This window comes from Ornithorhynchus anatinus, chromosome 17 (assembly GCF_004115215.2).
Source record: "Ornithorhynchus anatinus isolate Pmale09 chromosome 17, mOrnAna1.pri.v4, whole genome shotgun sequence".
In the NCBI taxonomy this organism is placed as follows: Eukaryota; Metazoa; Chordata; class Mammalia; order Monotremata; family Ornithorhynchidae; genus Ornithorhynchus; species Ornithorhynchus anatinus.
The window spans coordinates 11,271,205-11,293,135 of record NC_041744.1 but is presented as its reverse complement, the minus strand read 5'-3'; the positions used below and the strand labels follow the sequence as shown (position 1 = coordinate 11,293,135).

The 21,931-nt window shown below is 48.4% G+C and overlaps 1 protein-coding gene across 1 annotated transcript in view; it reads left to right on the top strand.

Annotated features, from left to right (window-relative positions):
• Positions 1-21,931, top strand: part of RNF43 (ring finger protein 43) — a 73,411-nt gene that overhangs the window by 35,669 nt on the left and 15,811 nt on the right. The gene's annotated exons all lie outside the window — the stretch shown is intronic.

Sequence of the window (21,931 nt, the reverse complement as noted above, 5' to 3'; positions counted from 1 at the left end):
CATCATATTTATGGAGCACTTACTGTGCACTAAGCACTGAACCTAGCATTTGGAAGAGTACACTGTACCAGAGGTGACAGACACATTCCTTGCCCACAGTAAGCTTACAGCCTAGAAGAGGAGACAGTGCATATAAGTAAATGAGTTACAGATATGTACATAAAGTGCTGTGGGGCTGAGGGAGGAGTGAATGGTATGAATTCAAGTGCAAGGGTGACACAGAAGGGAGTGGGAAAAGAGGAAACAAGGGCTTAGGCGTCTTGGCAGAGTGGATGTGCATCTACGATATTCTCTTCCCTGACCTTAAGAAACTTCCTCAAGGGTTGTTGTTTTTTTTGTATCATATCGGCAAACCACTTGCAGCGGGCAGTGCACACCCTGAGATCAGCCGTTCTGCAGGGTCTAGAAAACTGTCAGTCATGAAGATCACATGCCCCTTTGCCTGAGATCCAGCCTCCAGTGTTTTCATCCCTGCAGCATATGCTAAGGGCTGTCTAAAAGAAACATTCCGCTGAGCAGCCTACTGGTCTCCCGCACTGTTGTTGGCCGCGCTTGCCCGGAGACTCTGGCTCCAGGGCTACTAGGCACCGAAGGATGCCTCCCAGGAAGTGGAGCAGTCACAGCCAAGGCCTCACCACCGTGGGGATCTCACAGGGTGAAGGAAGTGATCTCATGGCTAGTCACCGATTATATTACATGCTTGTGGTCTTAGCATCATGTTAATTATTAATCTATTTGATTGTAAACTCCCTTCTTGAAGCAGGAATGCTTCCCAGGGGGCCTTAATAAACACTTGATGATCATGACTGGAAGGGTGGAAAATAGCTCCATGAAAGCTAAAGGAACCCACTAGTGACTTAATAATCATCTTCGGGTAGATGAGGAGACTTTGGAAAGAAAAAAACAGGCATCCTCCTTGTCCTCAGCGAACCGAATGGGAGGAAACGGACCCACTTTACCACCAAAGGGAGTTCTGTTGCGCAAAAAAGAAGATCGTTTGGATCTCGAGTGAGAGGGATAAAATACTGCCCCTGACTCCCTAGGGGAGCTTGTGGCAATTCTGTTTGTGAAGATCTTTTTAAAAAAGAACATCAGTCAATCAATCCATGGCACTTATTGAGCGCTTACTGCATGTAGAGTACTGTGCTGAATGCTTAGGATAGTACAGTACAACAGAATTGGTAGGCATGTTTCCTGCATATAACAAGCTAACAGTCTAGAAGGAAAGACAGACACTAATATAAATGAATTATTTACAATAGACAAATGTTTGCCTTGCCTGGTTTAATCCAGGTGAGGAGCTGGACCAGGTGAGAACCTTCCTCCTCTAAGAGTGTATGAACCTCACAGCTCTCTGCCCTTGAAAATTATTTATGTATATTACGTCTGTCTCCCCTCTAGACTGTAAGATTGTTGTGGGCAGGGAATGTGTATGTTTCTAGTTATATTGTACTATCCCAAGTGCCTAGCACAGTGCTCTGCACGCAATAAGCAGTCAATAAATATGATTGACTGAATGAATGAAAATTCCGGATTGGGAGGACGATGTTAGTTTTCCTGCTACTTCTATTTTACTCCTCTAATCTGTAAGCTCCCTGTGGCCAGGGAATGTGTCTACCAACTCTGTTGTATCTTCCAAGTATTTAGTACAGTGCTCCACAAACAATAAGTGCTCAAGAAATACCATTGATTGATTAATTGATTTAAATTTCTATAGCCTCTTGCCTTCAAAGATCCAAGGGCTTGTCTATCTGGAAATGGTGTGATAGATAATTTGCCTTCAGAACCTCTTTAAAGTGGTAAGTTTCAGCTTGCCCAGCCTCTGGATCTGATTTTGATCCTTGCCTCTCCGTGGTGAGATTTCAAAGAGAGGAAGAATTTTTTTTTTTAAATGGTATTTGTTAAACACTTGTTATGTGCCAAGCAGTGAAATAAGCACTGGAGTGGCTGCAAGCTTACCAGGTTGGACAAAGTCCATGTCCCACGTGGGGATCATAGTCTTAATCCCCCTTTTAAAGATGAGGTCACCGAGGGACAGAGAAGTGAAGTGACTTGCCCAAGGTCACATAGAAGACAAATGGCAGAGAAGGATTAGAACCCAGGGTCTCCGACTCCAAGACCTGTTGTCTTTCCACTAGGCCATGCTGTTTCTTGTGGAATTCTCTCAGCTTCTTGTCTCTCAGCTGCGGTTGAGAGGTTTGGAGATTCTTGGGCAGCTAGGAAAACTCCTCCAGGTTTCTAAACTCTTAGTTCAGTCATGTGCTCTCTAAAGCCGGAGAATCAGTTGAAACACAGAGCTGGAACAGAGAAAGTCCCATGGGTAATCAATCAGTGCTATTTATTGTGCATTTTACTGTGGGTAAAGCACTGTATTAAGCACTTGGGAGAATACAATATAATGGAGTTATTAGATGTGTTTCTTGCCCACAGTGATCTTACAGTCTAGAGAATAGAGCTGACCTGACCCATCCTCGTTCTTCAAGGCCTCAGTTTACCCATTGTGTGTGAGTCCAAGGTGAGTGTTTCGGGAATAATATCACCATGCAGAAGGAATGGAATTCCCCACATCACCCCTGAAAGTAGAATCAACCCACCATAAGAAAGTGAAGTAGAGGCTAGGTGAAGGTTTGAGAAGGGGAATCTTTTCTGCTTCTTGTGTGATTCCAGGCATTTTCAATCATCTTCTTTATTCTTGGACTGCTAAACATTAGGGAAAGAAAAGACCTATTTCTTGTCAGCCCACTGATGGGGCAGGAGTTCCATGAGGTTTATCATACTTCTCAAAAATTTTCTTGGCGGTTTGAACAGGCTGCAAGATCATACCTATGCTCAGTGCCCAGTAATGGGCATATATGCCTGGCTCACTCTCTTTTGTATTCTGTCTTCTGGGCTCTTGCCTCATCTCATCTTCTCCCCCCATTCCATAACCCACATAATGTTCAAGTCAAACCTGGGCTTTTATCCCCTGTGAAGAATTCTTTTCTTTATTTTATACTCCAACATCTGACTATTTACAATCAGCTTACCATCAAAATATTTACATGAATACATTTTTTCCTAACTTACAATTTCATTCACTACTTTCTCCTTCCCTCCAAGGTCATTGTTTTTTCCCCCCAATCTCACATCCACTTTCACACTTTGCCCCGAAGAGTCTTTCATTCCAGTCCCCCCATAACACATTCCCAACACTAGTCTCTGTTATTTGGGCTTTGGTTCCAGAACTGTCATTCTGTTTGGGCTTATGTTTCAGGCTCCCCTCCTCAGGATCCTTCTTTAGCTCCTCGCCCAGTCTCTCCAGAAATCTGACAACCTTTAGAAGTACTTGCTCAGTTACCACAAATTGGTTAAACTTCCTTTTCCAACAGCAGATGATTGTCACGTGCATGAAGTCTCCCAAAGTGTATATCTTAGAGGAGATTGTCCGAGTCTGGGAAGGCAAAGAGCTTCGGGCTGCCACTTCCTCTTTTTTTTTTCTTTTATGGTGTTTGTTAAACCCTTACTATGTGTCATGCACTGTTCTAAGCACTGGGGTAGATATAAGATAATCGGGCCTGGTAGAGAGTCCCTGTCCCACATGAGGCTCACAGGCTAAGTAGGAGGGGGAACAGGTATTGAATCCCCATTCTATAGTTGAGGAAGCTGAGGCCCAGAAAAGTGAAGTGACTTGATCAAGGTCCCACAGCAGGCAAGTGACAGAGCCGGTATTAGAACCGAGTCCCTCTGACTCCCGTGGCCTGTGCTTTATCCACTGGGCCTCAATGCTTCCCAGTTCCCATATTTCAGTGGATCATAATGTTTACTCTCAGTTTGGAAATCATGTTCTGCATAATCAAATCTGTGCCTCTTTGTTTTTTTGTTGCCCGTCATTTCCTTGAGTTGTTGGCAAGACTCTAGGCTCAAAGAGTGCTTAAGCAGTGCTTAGCACACATTAAGCGCTCAGCAAATAGCGTGGATTGATCGTCTGCTTGCCGAGTTCTGTACTTTAATGCAGCATAAATAAGCCTTTTAGGGCTTGAGCCCTCAAAGGCAAGTGTAATGTCATAATCATAATAACCATAGTAATGGTATTTGTTAAGCACTTACTATGTGACGAGCACTTTTCTGAGCACTGAGATCGATACAAGCTAATCGAGTTGGACACAGTCCCTGTCCCACAGGGGGCTCCGAGTCTAAATAGGACAGTGAAGCTGTTGTGGAGGACCACCCTTTTCCCAAGGCATGGAAACTCTAGGCCAGGTTCCCCATTGTCCCCACACCCATCCACCCTCAGCCACAGTGAGTTCAGTGGGGTACCACACTGGCCTTACCTCAGTAGTGATTGTTGAGGTTTGTTTTTTGTTTTCGTTTTTTTAAAATGGTATTTGTTAAACACTTAAGCACTTCAGAGTACTGTATTTGGAGGGCGCTCCCCCATTAGGCAACAGAATTTCCGAAAGTGGGATCAGAAAGGACCGGAAAGGGATGGCCAAGAGCAGTGTGTTTTCAATGGAAAACACCAAGGCGTCATCTTCAATCTGCATCTCTTATTGGGTTCTGTTCTGGATTTTCCAAATACCAAAGGCAGAAAGAAGTTGGTGACTGTAAACTTAAAAAGGAAACCAGGTTCTTTTTTGGTTTTCTGTGTACTGTCAATCTGTCCAGGCAAACATGCACCTGTGGAAAACCGATTAAGAGGCTTGAGTTCTCTTTGATCTAATAACCCAGAAAGGGGGCATGTTCTCTCTTCCCCCCACACCCCCCACCTTCCCCTCTTGGGTGCCTCCCAGTAAGGCCATCAGAGTGGGAAAAGCAAGATGTCCTAGTGGAAAGAGCACGGGTCTGGGCGTCAGAGGACCTGGGTTCTAACCATGGTTCTGCACCCTGTCTGCTCTGTGACCTTCTCAGTTACTTCATTTGTAAAATGGGGATTCAGGTTGTAAGCACCACGTGGGACAGGGACTGTGTCTGACCTGATTACCTTGCATCTACCACAGCACTTAATACAGTTCCCAGCACATAGTAAGTGCTTAACAAATACCATTAAAAAAAAGGAGATAAGGCTTGGCTGAAGCTAGACCTTTTTTTTTTTTAACAAAAGTCCCAGAGTTCAAAGGCACACCCATAACTCCAGAGCCAGGGCCACCACCGAAATGAACCAATGTCTAGAAAGTAAACTATTGCAACTGTTCTTTTCCTGCTGCTATTCCCCTTTAAGCCCAGGTCAAGCTGGCTGCCCCCTGCCCTTTCCTTGTGAATCATCTTCTCCAGTCCTTGTTTCTTTCTGCTGCCCTTCTGTGAACCTAAGTGCATATAATAATAATGATGGTATTCGGTAAGTGCTAGCCGTGTGTCAAGCACTGTTCTAAGTGCTGGGGTATATACAAGCTAATCAGGTTGGACTCAGTCCCTCTCCTACATGGGGCTCACAGTCTTAATCCCCATTTTACAGATGGGGGAACTGAGGCCAGAGAAGTGAAGTGACTTGCCCAAGGTCACACAGCAGACAAGTGGCAGAGCCGGGGTTAGAACCCAGATCTTTCTGACACCCAGGCCCATGCTGTATCCACTAGGCCATGCTGAATATCAAATGCCACTATTATTATTATTATTATTTACTAATTATTATTATCCATGTATTGGCATGTGTGTTCACCCTGCAGAGTCTGAATCCATAGGGCCATGACCCTCCCGTTGCCAGCCTCGAAAGACAAGCCCTCTCCCAACCCCTTTGGAGCCACTTAGAAAGGAACCCAGCTTCGACCGGGACCCCGACCCCCCAACTCAGCAGTCTCAGGCCGCCTCAGCCCCCCACAGCCCCTTATTCAGAGCTGATACTGTGACTTCCTTGATCAGGCCTAGGACCCGGGGCAGGGAGTGGGGAGAGAGAGAGCAAGAGAGCAAGCATACATTCTGAACACTCCTCCTTTTGTGTCGGCATCTCTGTGAGGTGCTTTGGAAGGCCTCCAGCCCGGCATGGCAGGGCTCTTTGATAATATCTGACGGGGGGTGGGGGTTGAAGGGGGAAGGGGGGTAAGAATTTCAGGCGCCCAGCCAAGACACACATGGGCTGTAATCGTTAACTCGGTCTGTAAACAGTTCAAACGGCACCGGAGAGGCCGTCGGTTATTACATCAGAAGGAGCCTTTCATCTGATCCGCTCGGCAGCCGGGCGGCCCGGCCCGGACCCTGCCGTGGCCATCGGGGCCAGGGGCCGGTATGGGGCCGGGGCCGGGGTCCGCTTCCATGGCCCTCCCTCCAGCGGGTGGGAGCGGGGACCGAGTCATCCACCTCCCCCCGTTCTGCCCCCGCCTGCCTTCCGGCCTGGGATGCCCCGTAGGCTGGACTGGAGTTCTGCGGTAGGAAGTCTTGGTCCCCACTCCCACTGGAGGCCACGGATCCTCTAATTCCCATCCCTTCCACAGCCTTCGCCCTTCTTTTCTATCAATTAGTGGTATTTATGGAGCACTTACTATGTGCAGAGCACTGTATTGAGTGCTTGGGAGAGTACAGTTCAACAGAGTAGGTGCCTGAGTTACCCGAGGCCTAGAGAAATGAAGTGACTTGCCCAAGGTCACCCGGCAGACGAGTGGTAGAGCCGGGATTAGGACACAAATCTTCTGGCTCCTAGGCCCGTGCTCTTTCCACGAGGCCGTGCTGCTTCTAATCTGCAGCATCTTCTAGAAGAAAACCCCCTATACCGGCAATCCTCTTGTGCTCAAACAGCTCAGTATCAGTTGGCTTTTTCAGTTTCTTTTCTTTCTTGAGAAGCCCGATTCTTACTCTGTCGTTTCCGTGCCTCTTTTCAATATGATGCCACTCTCCAAGCTCCCGTCTCTAGCTCCTCTGCCGTTTAAGTGACAGTGCTTTCCGTATTCATTCAATAGTATTTATTGAGCGCTTACTATGTGCAGAGCACTGTACTAAGCGCTTGGGATGAACAAGTCGGCAACAGATAGAGACAGTCCCTGCCGTTTGACGGGCTTACAGTCTAATCGATGACCTTGGGCCAGTCATTTAGCTTCTCTGTGCCTCAGTTCTGTTCTTCTACCTACTTAGACTGTGAGCCCCAGGTGGGGCAGGGACTGTGTTCAACCTGACTTGTGTTTACCCCAGTGCTTAGAAGAGTATTTGACACATAGTAAGCACTTAACAAATACCATAAACCAAAACAAAAGAGAGAGAGGGAGGGAAAGAGAAAGAGAGAGAAAGAAGGAGGGCTGAGGACTTCCCTAGCTGCTAAGAATCACCTTGTCAGGGAGTGTCTGATTCGGTTTGGGGAGGTCACCAACTCATTCATTCATTCACTCGTATTTATTAAGTGCTTACCATGTGCAGAGCACTGTACTAAGTGCTTGGGAAAGTACAGTAGAGCAAAAAAGAGTGACAATCCCTGCCCACAACGAGCTCAGTGTCTAGAGGAGGGGAGACAGACATCAATGCAAATAAACAGACATCAATATAAATAATTTTTTTAAATGGTATTTGTTAAATGTTTACTATGTGCTGGGCACTGTACTAAACACTGGGATAGGCACAAGCTAATCAGGATGCACACAGTTCCTGTTCCACATGGGGCTCACAGTCTTAAGCCCCGTTTTACAGATGCGGTAACTGAGGGACAGAAAAGTGAAATGACTTGCCCAAGGTCATCCAGCAGGTAAGTGGTGGAGTCGGGATTAGAACGCAGCTCCTTTTTACTCTCAGGCCCATGCTGTATCCATGCTGCTTCTCAGTTATAATTGTTACTGCCACCTGGCTATAAAGCCTGGGACAAATGCCTCTGTTTCCCCCCTCCCCCCTCAGCCTCTAAGAAGCAACCCTATTTGTTCGTTTCTCCTAGGGGATTGAAAAGGTTAGATGTTAAAAGGTTGTCCAAATCATAATTGTGGTATTTGTTAAGTGCCAACAATGAGCCAAGCAGGTACTAAGCACTGGGGTAGATACAAGACAATCGGGGTGGTCACAGTCCACATCCCACATGGGGCTCCCGCTCTAAGTAATCCTTTCAGAGCCTACCCTCTTCCAGGAAGTGTTCGGATTGTTAAGAAAAAAAGAAACAGCGTTGGCACTGCTTATCACTCTCCCGTGGCAAGGAGGCTAATTAGAAGGCTGGGCTCAGTCAGGGCTCTAGGGAGGCCTGGGCAAGGAACGCCCAGGGTAAACCCGGTGGCTAAAGCGAACGCAGAATCCTTTAGTAAGCAGGCCCTGGCACCCTTCGGAAGCCCCTATGCCTCCACCAACGTTGGTGGTCCTGCAGCAGGGCTGGAGAGACTGCAGCCCTTCAGGTGGCCCCATCAAGCCTGGTTGAGCACCAGATCGGCCATGTGGAAGAGGATCAACCGCCTGTGCCTGGACTACGGCTGGGCTCCGGGCCCCGTCCCCCACCCCCACCAAATCCCAGCCCTCCCACCGGTGGCCAGGCCGCTGCTCCACCAGGCGCTGGGCTTGGTTGTCCTCTTCTGCCCCCACCGCCTCTTGCCATGGCGGTCTGGGTGCTGGGATGCCACGGTCCCGGCCCAGGTGGTTCTGGGAACCACCTGCTCAAACCCAGGCCAGAGCCGCCTACTGCTGCTGCTGCTGGAAGCAGAGAGACAGGGGACCTGGAGATTGGATGCGGCTCCTGGACGTTATCTGAGGGCCTCTTGGCCAGCATGGAGTGGGCCCCGGGGAACCAACCGGCATGAGGGAGTCTTCCCATCCTGCCTTTCCACCTCTGCCACAGAGTCCGTGCCACAGAGCCTGTGGAAGAAGAGCAGTAGCAGCAGTTCTTTCTTGCTCTGCCCCTGTTTCCCTCCTCTCTTCTTGCCCCATTGCCCCAGGGTCTTCGAGGCAGTTCATTCTTCCTCCCCTAGAAATGGAGAACTTTGAGTGCCATACATTAGATCACCCAGGAGCTGGAGCGTGGTGCCTCTCCAGTCCAGGTCTCTCTCCCTTCTTCCCCTGCCCTCCCACCCCTGATCTCTCCAATAGGTCATAGGTCAAAGGTCAGCCTGCTAGCAGGATCCCTTCACAAGTTTCTCTGGGAGTCTGAAGTGTGCCAGGGACCGTTGATGCCCACTGCTCGGAGACTGGTCACGTCTTGTTTTGTGAAGCCATGACTTATGTGCAGTCTCTCTCAGGGGGTAGGGGGCTGCCTCGGGGGTGGAATTGAGGAGGTCTGGTATGGCCAGGAAAGGTTAAAGTGGGAGGGTGGCGACAGGCAGGTGGGATTAGGTGTAGCTCCTCCGAAAACAGATTTCATCTGCCTGGCCCTGCTGATAGCAAAGTATGATAATAAATAATGATAATTGTGGTGTTTCTTAAGTGCCAAACACTGTACTAAGCTACTGGAGTAACTACAGTAAACTCAGATGAGACGTAGTGTCTGTCCCATGCTCTAAATCGGAGGGAGAACAGGGATTGAATCCCCATTTTAAAGCTGAGGGAACTGAGACCCAGAGAAGTGAAATGACTTGCCCAAATTCACACAACAAGCACATGGTGGAGCTGAGATTAGAACTTAGATCATCTTCTGACTCCAGGCCCATGTCTTTCCACTTAGGCCACGTTCCTTCCCTAGGACACCCCATATGGATCTGGGGGCAGGTAGGAGTTGAAAGCAATTCCCCTACGGGTTCATGGAGGTAAGGGGAGTCCAGCCTTTTGGGGTGAAAAGGCCTTCCCCAGCTCCTGCTTCCTGGAGAGTAGAGACTCGGACCGTCAACGATGAGGGAAAAAAAAGGATCTGATTAAGCACTAGCTGAACTGGCCACTCCCCCAGCCTGTGGGAAGCCTTACCGGGACAGCCATTTCAGGGAAATTAAAAGAGAAGCTCGAGCCAAGTTGAGAGAGAAAGCCTCCAGTTCAAGGGAGCTAATGTACCTTGGGGACAGAAGCCGGTACACCAAGGGAAACTACAGGCTCCCGAGTGCTACAAAAGCCCCCAGGGTGGTGACTAGAAATAAAAGCGGGCAACTAGAAATAAAAGCGTTATCGTGTAAATGTTGTGCATCGAGGTAGCCTAGTGTTAGGGATTTAGCCCACAGCCAGATCAGCCTAGGTCATGATACGATTGATATTCTGAACCTGCACGGACAGAGATGCTAAATACTTAGCTCTGGAGTTGGAGGCCAAAAGCATACATATGCAAGATCTTGGGCGTCCTTGTTTGAGATTAGATTGTAAGCTCCTTGAGGTTCGTGATCATGTCTACTGACTCTACTGTAAGCCCGTCATTGGGCAGGGATTGTCTCTATCTGTTGCCGAATTGTACATTCCAAGCGCTTAGTACGGTGCTCTGCACATAGTAAACGCTCAGAAAATGCTATTGAATGAATGAATGTACTTTCCCAAGCATTTAGTATGGTCTCTGCACCAAGTAAGCACTTCGATACTACCAATTGATTGATTGGGGTGCCCTGTGAAGCACTGGGTGGGGCCATCCAGTATTTATATTAATGTTTTTCCCCCCTAGACTGTAAGATAGCTGTGGGCAGGGATTGGGCCTCTTTATTGCTATAGTGTACTCTCCCAAGCGCTTAGTACAGTGTTCTGCACACAGTAAGTGCTCAATAAATACTGTTGAACAAACGAATGAACACCCAGGGGCACCTCCAGCCCCTCTGCCCTCTCCTGGGGGTTGGGTAGATGGTTTCCCCGTGGCGCTTCAGCATGCTGGGGACGATGAAGGGAGTGGTTCATTCCTGGAGAGGAGATGGTCTCAGGACAAACGGATGGTTTGTGAGCAGATTCTCTCCAAAACCAAGCTCTTGGGCCAGGGAGGCAATGAACCATGAAATGCTGGTGTTGGTTTAGCCGTTTGTTCGGCTCCTGCTCCCTGCTCTGTAGGGAAATCCTACCTAGGGGCAGAAGCAGTGGCCTGATGACTCCCTGATTATTCCTGCAACCCAAGCGCTTAATTCTAGGTTTCCGTGGGGAGGTACCCACCCTAACGAACCCCAAGGAGGAGAAAGGGAAATTGTCCAAACCCGGGCTCCCTCAGTGAGTCAGCAACAGCAGCAGCAGCAGCAGCCACAACAGCAAGAAGACGTTTTCTGTAGGAGCCTCAGCTGCATCTGTGGCAGTAATTCCGGAGGATGGTCTAATGGAAAGAGCTCGGGCCTGGGAGCCAGAGAACCAGGGTTCTATTCACGGCTCTGGCAATTGCTCTGCCAATTGTTTGCTGGGTGACCTTGTGCACTTAACTTCTCTGTGCCTCAGTTGCCTCAGCTGTAAAAATGGATCTAAATACCTCTTCTCTCTCCTGCTGTGAGCCCCATGTGAGACAGGGACTATGTCCAGCCTAATTTGTATCTACTCTAGTGATTAGAACAGTGTTTGACACATGGGAAGCACTTAACAAATACCATTAAAAAAAAGTTCCAGGGCCCTGAGGGAACATTCATTCATTCAGTCAGTCATATTTATTAAGCCTCCCACTGCCCAGACCCAAGACTGCAGCCCAGGCCCTCGCCCTAGAAACTTCTTGGCTCTGCTGGTTTGCAGCCTTGAAACAGCAAATGGAACCCTGAAATCCTTACCCCCCATCAGAGAAGCCCAGGGAGCAGATAAAAATAATAGTAATAATAATAATAATAATACTGGTTAGAGCTTACTATGTGCCAAGCACTGTTTTAAATACTGGGGTAGATACAGGTTAATCAGGTTGGACACAGTTCCTGTCCCACATGGGGTTCACAGTCTAAGTAGGAGGGAGGAGGATTTAATCCCCGTTTTACAGATGAGGTCACTGAGACACAGAGAAATTAAATGACTTGTCCAAGGCCACACACCAGGTAAGTGGCAAAGCCAGGATTAGTACCCAGATCCTCCGACTCCCAGGCCCTGTCTGTTTCCACTAGGCCACACTGCTTCTCTAGATAGATACATCCTTGGTGTTACTAACAGTGACCTTAGAAGTGAAACACTGGTTCTCATTATGTGGTGGGTCATGAGGTCTAGGGGAAGGAGTACAGGTTGAGTCCAGTCCCAGTACGGTTGCTGGCCTGCTGTATGACCTTGGACACACATCCTCACCTCTCTGTCCCACAGGAAAATGAAGTTAATCATAGCCTTCTTCCTATCTCCTAGAGATGTTAGGAGGTCACGAGATGACTAACGTAGAAGTCCTTCGGAACAAAAATAGTGCTATTCAAATTCAAGGCGGTACTAGTGTTATTGTTATTATTATGCTAATGATGGATATTACTATTTTTATTATTACAACCCAAACCAGTTTGCATGAGCCAAACTAAGCACCGAGCCATCGGAGCCCCAACCGGGAGCCAAACTCACTCAGCTTTCTTCAGGGCTGACGTGAGATTGAACTCAAATGCTGACTAAGTTTGGCTCGACCTTCGAGTTTCAGTTCTTAGTTTTTATCGTTAAAGTCTCCCTTTCTTTCAAAATTAGGCCTTAATCGGGACTCAGTTTGAGACACTCATCATGGTTGACATGACTCCCAGAAGCCTCCTTGGGGTCTGGTGAAAAGGAAGTCAGGGGTCACTCTCCATCTTTAGTAATCATCATCATAATAATAATTGTATTTGTTAAGCGCTTATTATGGGCCAAGCCCTGTTCTAAACTGTTCCCTCTTTCTCTCCTCCTTGGACCAGTCTGCCATCCACTACTAATCAGGACGAGGGGTACGAGTTTCCAGTTTTTTCTCTGGTTTTCTTGCCTTGGAGATATGGAAAGTTATTTGTGTTACAGACAGGTGCTCTCCTTATGTTTCTAACTGAATTTTTTGTAAGCTCCTTGCGGACAGGAGTTGGGTCCACTTGCTCTATTGAAATCAGTCGATCAATAAGTGGTATTTATTGAACGCTTACTGGATGCGAAGCAGAGCACTAAGCCCTTGGGAGAGTATAGTGCAATAGACTTGACAAGGAGCTTAAAGTCGAGAGGAGGAGACAGACATTAAATTAATTAAACATTGGTATTTATTGAGTGCTTACTATGTGCAGAGCACTGTACTAAGCCGTTGGGAGAGTACAGTATACCAGAGTTGGTAGACAAGTTCCCTGCTCAGAAGGAGCTTACAGTCTAAATTAAATTGCAGATAGAGAACATGGCAGTGTAGGAAAGGATAGGTATGAAAGTGCTGTGGGGCTTGAGGGAGAGGTGAGGAGAAGTAGTGTGGCCCAGTGGAAAGAGCTTGGGGTTGGAAGTCCTCTGACCTGGGTTCTAATCCTGGCTCCACCACTTGTCTGCCACCTGACCTTGAGCAGATCACTTCACTTCTGTGCCCCTCAGTTACCTCATCTGTAAATGGGGATCAAGACTGTGAGGCCTATGTGGGAGACAGAATCTGTGACCAACATGATTATCTTGTATCTACCCCAGGGCTTAGTCCAGTGCCTGGCACGTAGTGAGTGCATAATAAATGCCATATAAAAAAAAAATTAAGTGGTTAAGGCGTACAGATCCAAGTCCTAATCACTGCGTACAGTGCTCTGCACAGACTAAGCACTCAATAAATACTGTACATTGATTGATTTTGAGCCAATCGTGGGTACAGAGTTCCCATAAGGCTGTCTCTTTCCAGGATAGGACAGCGTTCTTCCTGCTGCTTTTTCCAGATGTTCAGGCAGCCATCTCAGCCCCCTATTCAGCTGGGAGCTGCTGAGAGAGAGGCTTCGGCCACGCCGGGGCTCTGGGCCTCGGGATACTGCTTGGTTTCCGTGGGCCTTTGAGGCCTCCTGTGCTGAATGATCCTCTGACCCTCTGGTAGTCAGGGGGATAGAGCACTGATGAGGTGGATTGTAAAGCTCACCACTGCTGATGTAAAATGCCGCCTCAATGCCCGATAGCCCTCTTAATTTAAGATGAAAGGCTCGGCCCGCCCAACCAAAGTAAGAGGGACAAAGGGCAGCGCTGCCTTGTACCTTGATACCGTGGCCTGACATCAGAGGTGCTGCCGCTGCCTCTGAACTCACCAGCCCCTGGCCTCTCCCTCCAGGAATTCAGCTTCCCACGTGCACCCTCCAGTTGCTTCCCCGACCCACTGCAGTTTTCTCCCTTGGTTTGCCACATCCCCCCAACCACAACAAACTGGAGAGGCTGCTTTTTTGTTGTCTTCTTTTGGTTGTTGCTTTGTTTTGTTTTAGTAGTATTTAAGTGCTTACTATAAAGCACCTTGGCCTAGTGGGAAAAGCATGGGCCTGAGGGTCGGAGAACCTGGGTTCTAATCCTGGCTCTGCAACTTATCTGTTGTGTGACCTCGGCAAGTCAGTTCATGAGAAGCAGCGTGGCTCAGTGGAAAGAGCACGGGCTTTGGAGTCAGAGGTCATGAGTTCGAATCCCAGCTCGGCCACTTGTCAGCTGTGTGACTGTGGGCAAGTCATTTAACTTCTCTGTGCCTCAGTTACCTCATCTGTAAAATGGGGATTAAGACTGTGAGCCCCACGTGGGACAACCTGATTCCCCTGTGTCTACCCCAGCACTTAGAACAGTTCTCGGCACATAGTAAGTGCTTAAATACCAACATTATTATTATTATTATTCATTTCTCTGTGCCTCAGTTACCTCACCTGTAAAGTGAGGATTAAAGATTGTGAGCCCCATGTGGGCTATGGACTGTATCCAACCCAATTTGCTTGCATCTACCTCAGCATTTGATACAGTGTCTGGCATGTAATAGGTGCTTAATAAATGCTATCATTATTATTATTATTATTATGCCAAGCACTGTTCTAAGCGGCGGGGCTCAGTGGAAGGAGCATGGGCTTAGGAGTCAGGGGTCATGGGTTCTAATCCCAGCTCTGTCACCTGTCAGCTGTGTGACTTTGGGCAAGTCACTTAACTTCTCAGTGCCTCAGTTACCTCATCTGTAAAATGGGGATTAAGACTGAGCCTCACATGGGGCAACCTGATGACCTTGTATCTACCCCAGTGCTTGGAACAATGCTTGGCACATAGTAAGCGCTTAACAAATACCAACATTATTATTATTATTAAGCACTGGGGTAGATACTAGGTTATCAGATTAGATACAGTCCCTGTCCCGCATAAGGCTTACAGTCTGGGTGGCAGGGAGTGGGATTTAATCCTCATTTTACAGATGAGGAAACTGAGACACAGAGAAATTAAGGGACTTGAAAGCAGACAAATGATGGAGCTGGAATTAGAACCCAAGTCCTCTGGCTCCCAAGCCTGGGCTTTTTCCACAAGCCGTTCTGCTTTTCAATAGAATCCATGGGAGAGAAGGGAGGATTCCTCAGCCATTATCAGCATTTTGGATCATCTTTTCTTGTCTCTCAGCAGAAAAGCAGAGGGGTCTAAGGCCATTAGGAAGCTGCCGTGATGTCCCAGTTCCCAAAGAGCAAGTAAGGGAGCTTCCGAAATAGCCACACACCCAGCTCCCTCTGACTCCAGGTGACCTGTGTCTCATACATCCCCAAACTTCTCGCGAAGCCCCAATCACCGAGCCCCCTCATAAATCACCGGTCATTCCACCCAAAGTGTCCCACCAGAGCTGGGCTTCTAAGGATTCTGTAGTTCGTCAGCTCCTCGAGGGCAGGGATTGCATCGTTTCCATCTCTTGCCCTCTCCCAGGAAGGTAGCCCAGTGCTCTTGCACACAGGAAGTGCATGATAAAAATTTCAGTTTGACTACAGGGTGGGAGACCAGCTGGGATTGAACACCGAGTTTGGAAAATCACCTATGGTCAGAACACATGGAAAAATGGGGAATGCCCAAACTTGGTTTCATCTTCCAGGCCTTGGTTTTTTAGCACATTCCTTGTCAGGCTGGTGGATCGGGAGGAGGGCGGGAAAGAGGGGAAGACCCTTCTCAAATTACATCTCTTCCAGGAGGTCTTCCCTGATTAATCCCTCATCTCCCCGCCTCATTTCCCCCACCTATTGCACCATCTACACCATTAAGTTGGTGCCCCCTAAGCATTTAGGCCCCTCCGACCCCCAGCCTCTGCACTCTCCCCACTGGGGGACTTGAATATCGATCTTTAAGTTCTATGGCTTCCCCCATCCGTAAGTTATTTCAGTATGTCTCCCGACTAGTCTTTAGGGGGCAGAGAGCATGACTACTAACTCTACTGTACTCTCCCAAGCATTAGCGCTCAAAAATATGACTGAATGAATGAATTTAGCATAGTACTTTGCCCAGAGTACTATGAGAATCGGCATGGTATAGTGAATAAAGCACAGGCCTGGAAGTCAGAAGATCTTGGATTCTAATCCTGACTCTGCCACTTGTCTGCTGTGTGAACTTGGGTAAGTCGCTTCATTTTTTTGTGCCTCAGTTACCTTATCTGTAAAATGGGGATTGAGACCCCGAGCCTCACATGAGACAGGGACTGTGTCCAATCCGATTTGCTTGAATCCACTCCACCGCTTAGTCCAGTGCCTGGCACATAGTAAGCACTTAACAAATACCATAATTATTATTAATTATTACATTTAGAGTAGGCTCTTCACAAATACTATTGATTAATTCCAAATCCCTTGACGTTACTCCTCTGCTAATTACCTCGAGTGTGGGGACCGCGTCTTTCTAGTTTTCCCAGTCCTATGAGCCCGTTCCCAAGCCTGGCTATTAGAAGGGGGAAGGAGCCAAAGACTCTAGAAATGACTCTAAAATACTCAGCTCTAGGAATGCCAAGAAACGACACTATCAATTTGAGGGGCCCAGTGCTGTACCAGCGGAAACAGAGGAAAAGCTTGGGCCCATCTTCTCGGGGCCAGCACTCTCTTTGCCTTGTTCTCTTGTTAGCAGATCAGTAAGCACTCAGGGCCCCCAGAGCAGCTTTTCTTCCCAGGAATGGGAACTGGGTAAAATCTGTGCTCTTAAAGGATTGGTGAAAATGACCCAAGCAGAAGAACAGCTCTCTACTGCTTGAGATTCTCTCTGCAGCCACCCTGAAATTTATTCTGGGGCAACGTCCCCCCGGCTCCATCTTAACCCCCGACTAGAGTGAGAGGAGAGGCAGGAGGCAACCAGAGGCAGTGGAGGCAAAGTGCCTTCCCCTTTCCTGTCCAAGTCCTCAGCCCCTCATCGGTCGAAGCTTCCCCATGTTGTCTGTCTCGTTGTCCTCGGGCCACTTCCTGCCTGCTCTGACAGCTCAGGTGAAAGATGAAGAGGACCGTGGGCATGGGAATTTGTGAGTTTTCCTAGGCTGGGCATTTGGGTTCAACCCACTCCTTAGGGCCCCGGGGCCTGGTATTGCCATGCTCCACCAACCTCTCAGAATAATAATGATGATGATGATGATGATGATAATAATAGTATTTGTTAAGTACTTACTGTGGGCCAGGAACTGTGTTAGATACCAAATAATCAGGTCAGACCCGATCCCTGTCCCACACGGGGCTCACAGTCTGAAGGAGAAAGAGAATGGATCTTTAAACCTCATTTTACAGATGAGGAAACTGAGGCACAGGGAAAGGAAGTGTCAGAGATGGGATTAGAACCCTTGTCCCTTGAGTCTCAGGCCTAGACCCCATGGGATTTAGATGAAAAATCACGCAGCTAGCTAGCTACCTTAGGCTTGAAGAGCAGAAAGTGATGGGGAAAGGATGAGGATTAAAGACCGTGACCCCCATGTGAGACATGGACTGTGTCCAACCTGATTTGTTTGTATCTACCCTAATGCTTAGTACAGTGCCTGGCACATAGTAAGCATTTAACAAATGCCATTCTTCTTCTTTTTCTTCTTATTATTGTGCCAGTAACTGTTCTTAGCACTGGGGTTCTAGATTATGAGGGGAAATCCCCAGCCCCCTCCTCAGGTTCTTGGGGGAGGTGAGGTGCTTTGTTTGTGACCCGCGTGGGAAATTAGTTCCTCCAGGGCTGTTCACAGCAACCCCTGCAGAGGAGCGGGCCGTGTTAAGTTATGATAGGATCGCCCATTCTCTCCCACCACCCCTCGGCTGGAAAGCGAACACCCCAGCCCTGTTTTATGGGCCTCCCCACTTCCTGGCGCCACCTGGGCGCCACCCGCCACCCCCATGGCAGCTGGCATAGCAGAAGCAGGTCGCTCTTTACTCAATTCCCTGCACTGCTCAACGAAGGGAAAAGAGAGAGGAGCCAGGTTGGAGCAGCTGGCATTGGGGAAGACCAAAACAAAGTTTTCTGGACTCTTCTTCCCCCTCCCGCCTCACCCCTCCTCGCTCCTCTCCTCTTCCTCCTCTACCCCGCCTCCCTGTTTCCCGACTGGGATTGGACTATTGAATCGGGCCACCTCGCCGTCTCCCGGGGGAATGGGGTGTTTGTGTGAGACAGCCAGCATCGACCTTCCATGGCGTAATAGCCTCCTCTCACCTTCAAAGAGGGCCTCCCATGCTGCACACGGAAGTCTGACTGAAATCCGGAAGGGCCGTGGGGCTTGTTTGGAAAAATCGGTGGGCTTTCTCATTTCTTCACTCCCTGTTTCCCAGGGGTCTGGCTGGCTCAAACCTCCAAAGCCCATCTAAATAATTTTTTGGTTCAGAGACACCTCTTCCCCTCCTTCCAAAAAATTGCCTTTTCTCTCTGGTCCCATGGGCGTAGTAATACTAGTACTAATAGTAATACTGGCATTATTTGAGCAATTAGAGTGTAAGCTCGTTGTGAGCAGAGAATGTGTACGTTTATTATTATATCGCACTCTCCCAAGCTCTTATTACAGTGCTCTGAACATAGCAAGCGCTCAATAAATACCATTGACTGACTGCTTACTGAGCGCAAGGCACCGGGCTAAGCATTTGCGGGGCACAAAATACATTCCCCACTCTCAAGGAGCTTATAATCTAATGGAGTCAGACATAGGACTATTCGCAAGCAGTAGGATCGGGACCGGTCACAAGGAACGTTCAGTCGAGTTTGTGTGAATACACAGGTACTGTGAGGCTGGGCTAAAGCAATTCATGAGATGGGTGCGAGGGGGATGATGATTCATCTGGGAAGACTTCGTTAGAGGATTTTAGGAGGGTTTTGAAGGCAGGGAAGGTTGGGAGCAGGTGGATCCGTAGGGAAAGAGAGTCCCTAGGCCCCGCAGACAAAGTAAGCCAGGAGTCTGGAAGTGGGTGAAGCAAGAGCAGGAGGTGGACTTAGGAGGGGTGAAGCAGACAGGTAGGGGAATGGCAGAGGCAAAGGACAGCCAATAATACAGCCAAGAGAAGTGGTGGAGAAACTTCAAGCCAATGGAAAAGGAGTCTCCAGGCGATCCAGAGGAGGGGGATCTCACTGGAGAGGCCTGAGATCAGGGGAGAAGTGGGCCGAGAGGGTGTTTAAGGAAGATTATCTGGGTGGCAGATGGAATGCAGCGGACCGACAGGGGACGGGTCAAAGGCGAGGTCCCCGGCAAGAAGGCCGATGCAATAGCCTGTGCCTCAGTGACCTCATCTGTAAAATGGGGATTAAATCCTCCCTAATCCTCCTTAGACTGTGAGCCTCACGTGGGGCAGGAACTGTGTCCAACCTGATTAACTTGTATCTACCTCAGTATTTAAAATGGTGCTGGCAGATAGTAAGCGCTTAACAAGTACCATCGGTATTATTATTTTTTTTATGTGCCCACTGGGCTTCCCCGATGAGGGGTAAGGATTTCAAGGTTCCAATTGCTGTTTCAAGTTGCGAACCAGCAGAGCAAAGAAGCTCCCAGGGCGAGGGCCTGGGCTGCAGTCTTGGTCTGGCAGCGGGAGGCTCGATAAATATGATTGAATGAATGAATGAATGAATGTTCCTTAAGATCCCTGGAAATTTTTTTTAGTGGTATTTGTTAGGCGCTTACTATGTGTCAGTCAGCCAATTGTATTTATTGAGTGCTTACAGTGTGCAGAGCACTGTACCAGGTGCTTGGGAGAGTACAATAGAAAGATATAACAGACGTATTCCCTGCCCACAACAAATTTACAGTCTAGAGGAGGAGACAGGCATTAATCTAAATAAGTAAATTACAGCTATGGACATAAGTGCCGTACATTGTAGCCCCACTGTGCCGAGAGGAGCGCTTGATGGAGGGCACTGGCCTCATGGGAGTGACGAGAATGAAAGAGCGGAGCCATAAAGGAGCAAGGTGTCTTCCCATCATGCGGTTCCAGACCCGACCAGATACAGCTCGTTAAGAGCAGAAGCCCAATTAAATGCCAAATTCTAGTGAGGTGAACTTTGCGCCTGAGAGCCCGCCCTCAGCTAACCCTTCCAAGGGCGTTGCCCTGATGGGATGGGGTGAGGGGGAAGAGTCATCGGGGGGAAGGGGTGGCTGTGGGGACAACCAGCCTGGGATTTCAGGGGTGAGGCCAACTCCAAAGAGGAAGATGGCTCTTCTCTGGGGATCAGAGCCAGGCTGTGGAGGCCCTGTGGCCCTGGGGATTAGCTGAGTCCTGAATCGTCTCTGGACAGAGAGGCATAAATATATTGATTGATTGATCCAAGATAATCAGAGCAAACATCATTCAATCGTATTTATTGAGCGCATTACCTGTGCAGAGCACTGTAGTAAGTGTTGGATGTACAATTTCAACAACAGATAGAGCAATCCTGCCAACAACAGGCTCACGGTCTAAACAGTCCCTATCTCACATGAGGCTCATGTAGGACAGAGACTTTATCTGAGCTGATTGTACTATAGCGAGCCCAGTGCTCAGCACAGTACATAGCATTTAAGAGTGCTTAACAAAATACCAGAATTGTCATTTCATAGGACAACTCCAATCTGGCTCGGACAGCACAGTTCCGGGGCGGGGCCGCCAGATCTGGAGCTCAGGAACCTGGGTCCTGATCTGAGGAACGCACTGTGGACACTGGAAGCTGGGCCTGGCTTTTCCTGAAAGGTCTTAGGCTGGAAAACCTCCAACTCTACCCTCTTTTTTTTTCATGGTATTTGTTAAGTGTTTACTATGTGCCAGGCACTGTACTAAGGGCTGGGGTAGGTAGAGAAGCAGTGTGGCTCACTGGAAAGAGCACGGGCTTTGGAGTCAGAGATCATGGGTTCGAATCCTGGCTCTGCCACTTGTCAGCTGTGTGACTTTGGGCGTCACTTAACTTCTCTGTGCCTCAGTTACCTCATCTGTAAAATGGGGATTAAGACTGTGAGCCCCACGTGGGACAACCTGATTTCCTTGTGTCTACCCCAGCGCTTAGAACAGTGCTCTGCACATAGTAAGCGCTTAACAAATACCAACATTATTATTATTACAAGGTTAAATCCGGTTGGACACAGTCCCTGTTTCTACATCATCCTTCAGTGATATTTATTGAGCACTTACTGAGCCCTGCTGTAAGCGCTTGGAAGGTATAATTCAACAGAGTTTGGTGACACGTTTCCCTTGCCTACAACGTACTTGCAGTCTAGAGGAATGGGCTGCCATTCAAGAGGGCCCATTGGTCAACATGGGGACTGCTGGGCTCAGGTGCCCTGCCCCCAGCAGTGCTCAGGTCAGTCAATGAATTAATCATCATATTTATTGACACTACTGTCTGCAGAGCACTGTACTAAGCGCTTGGAGAGGTTCAGTAATGAAAGGAGTTGGTAGACACGTCCCTGTTCACAGGAATTACAGACTAAGTCCTCCTACCCGGGGAAGTTTCCTTTGGCCTGGGAGACTCCAGGCAGACTCAAGCTAACTGGGTCCCCTTCCGCTTAGAGGACTGCACTTTCAGGGAGTGGGGGGAAAAAGGGGGCTCCTGCACTGGATAGAGTAGGTGGGGTGTCTTCTCCAGATTGGAAGAGCAAAGTCGAGGGCGTGTTGAGGGAAGGAGTCTTTACAGGTGGCGTCCAGAAGGTGGCTGACGGGAGGCTTCAGGGAGGAGCCAGGGACCAGGAGCAGCAGTCCAATAATCAATAATCAATCAGTGGTATTTATTGAGTGCTTACTATGTGCAGAGCACTGTTATAGTCTCTTGGGAGAGTACAATCTAACAGGATTAGCAATAGGTTTGTCGTCATCGTCGAAGTTTGGACTGGTGTCCAACCTGATTTGCTGTATCCACCCCAGTGCTTAGTACAGTGGCCTGGCACATAGTAAGAGCT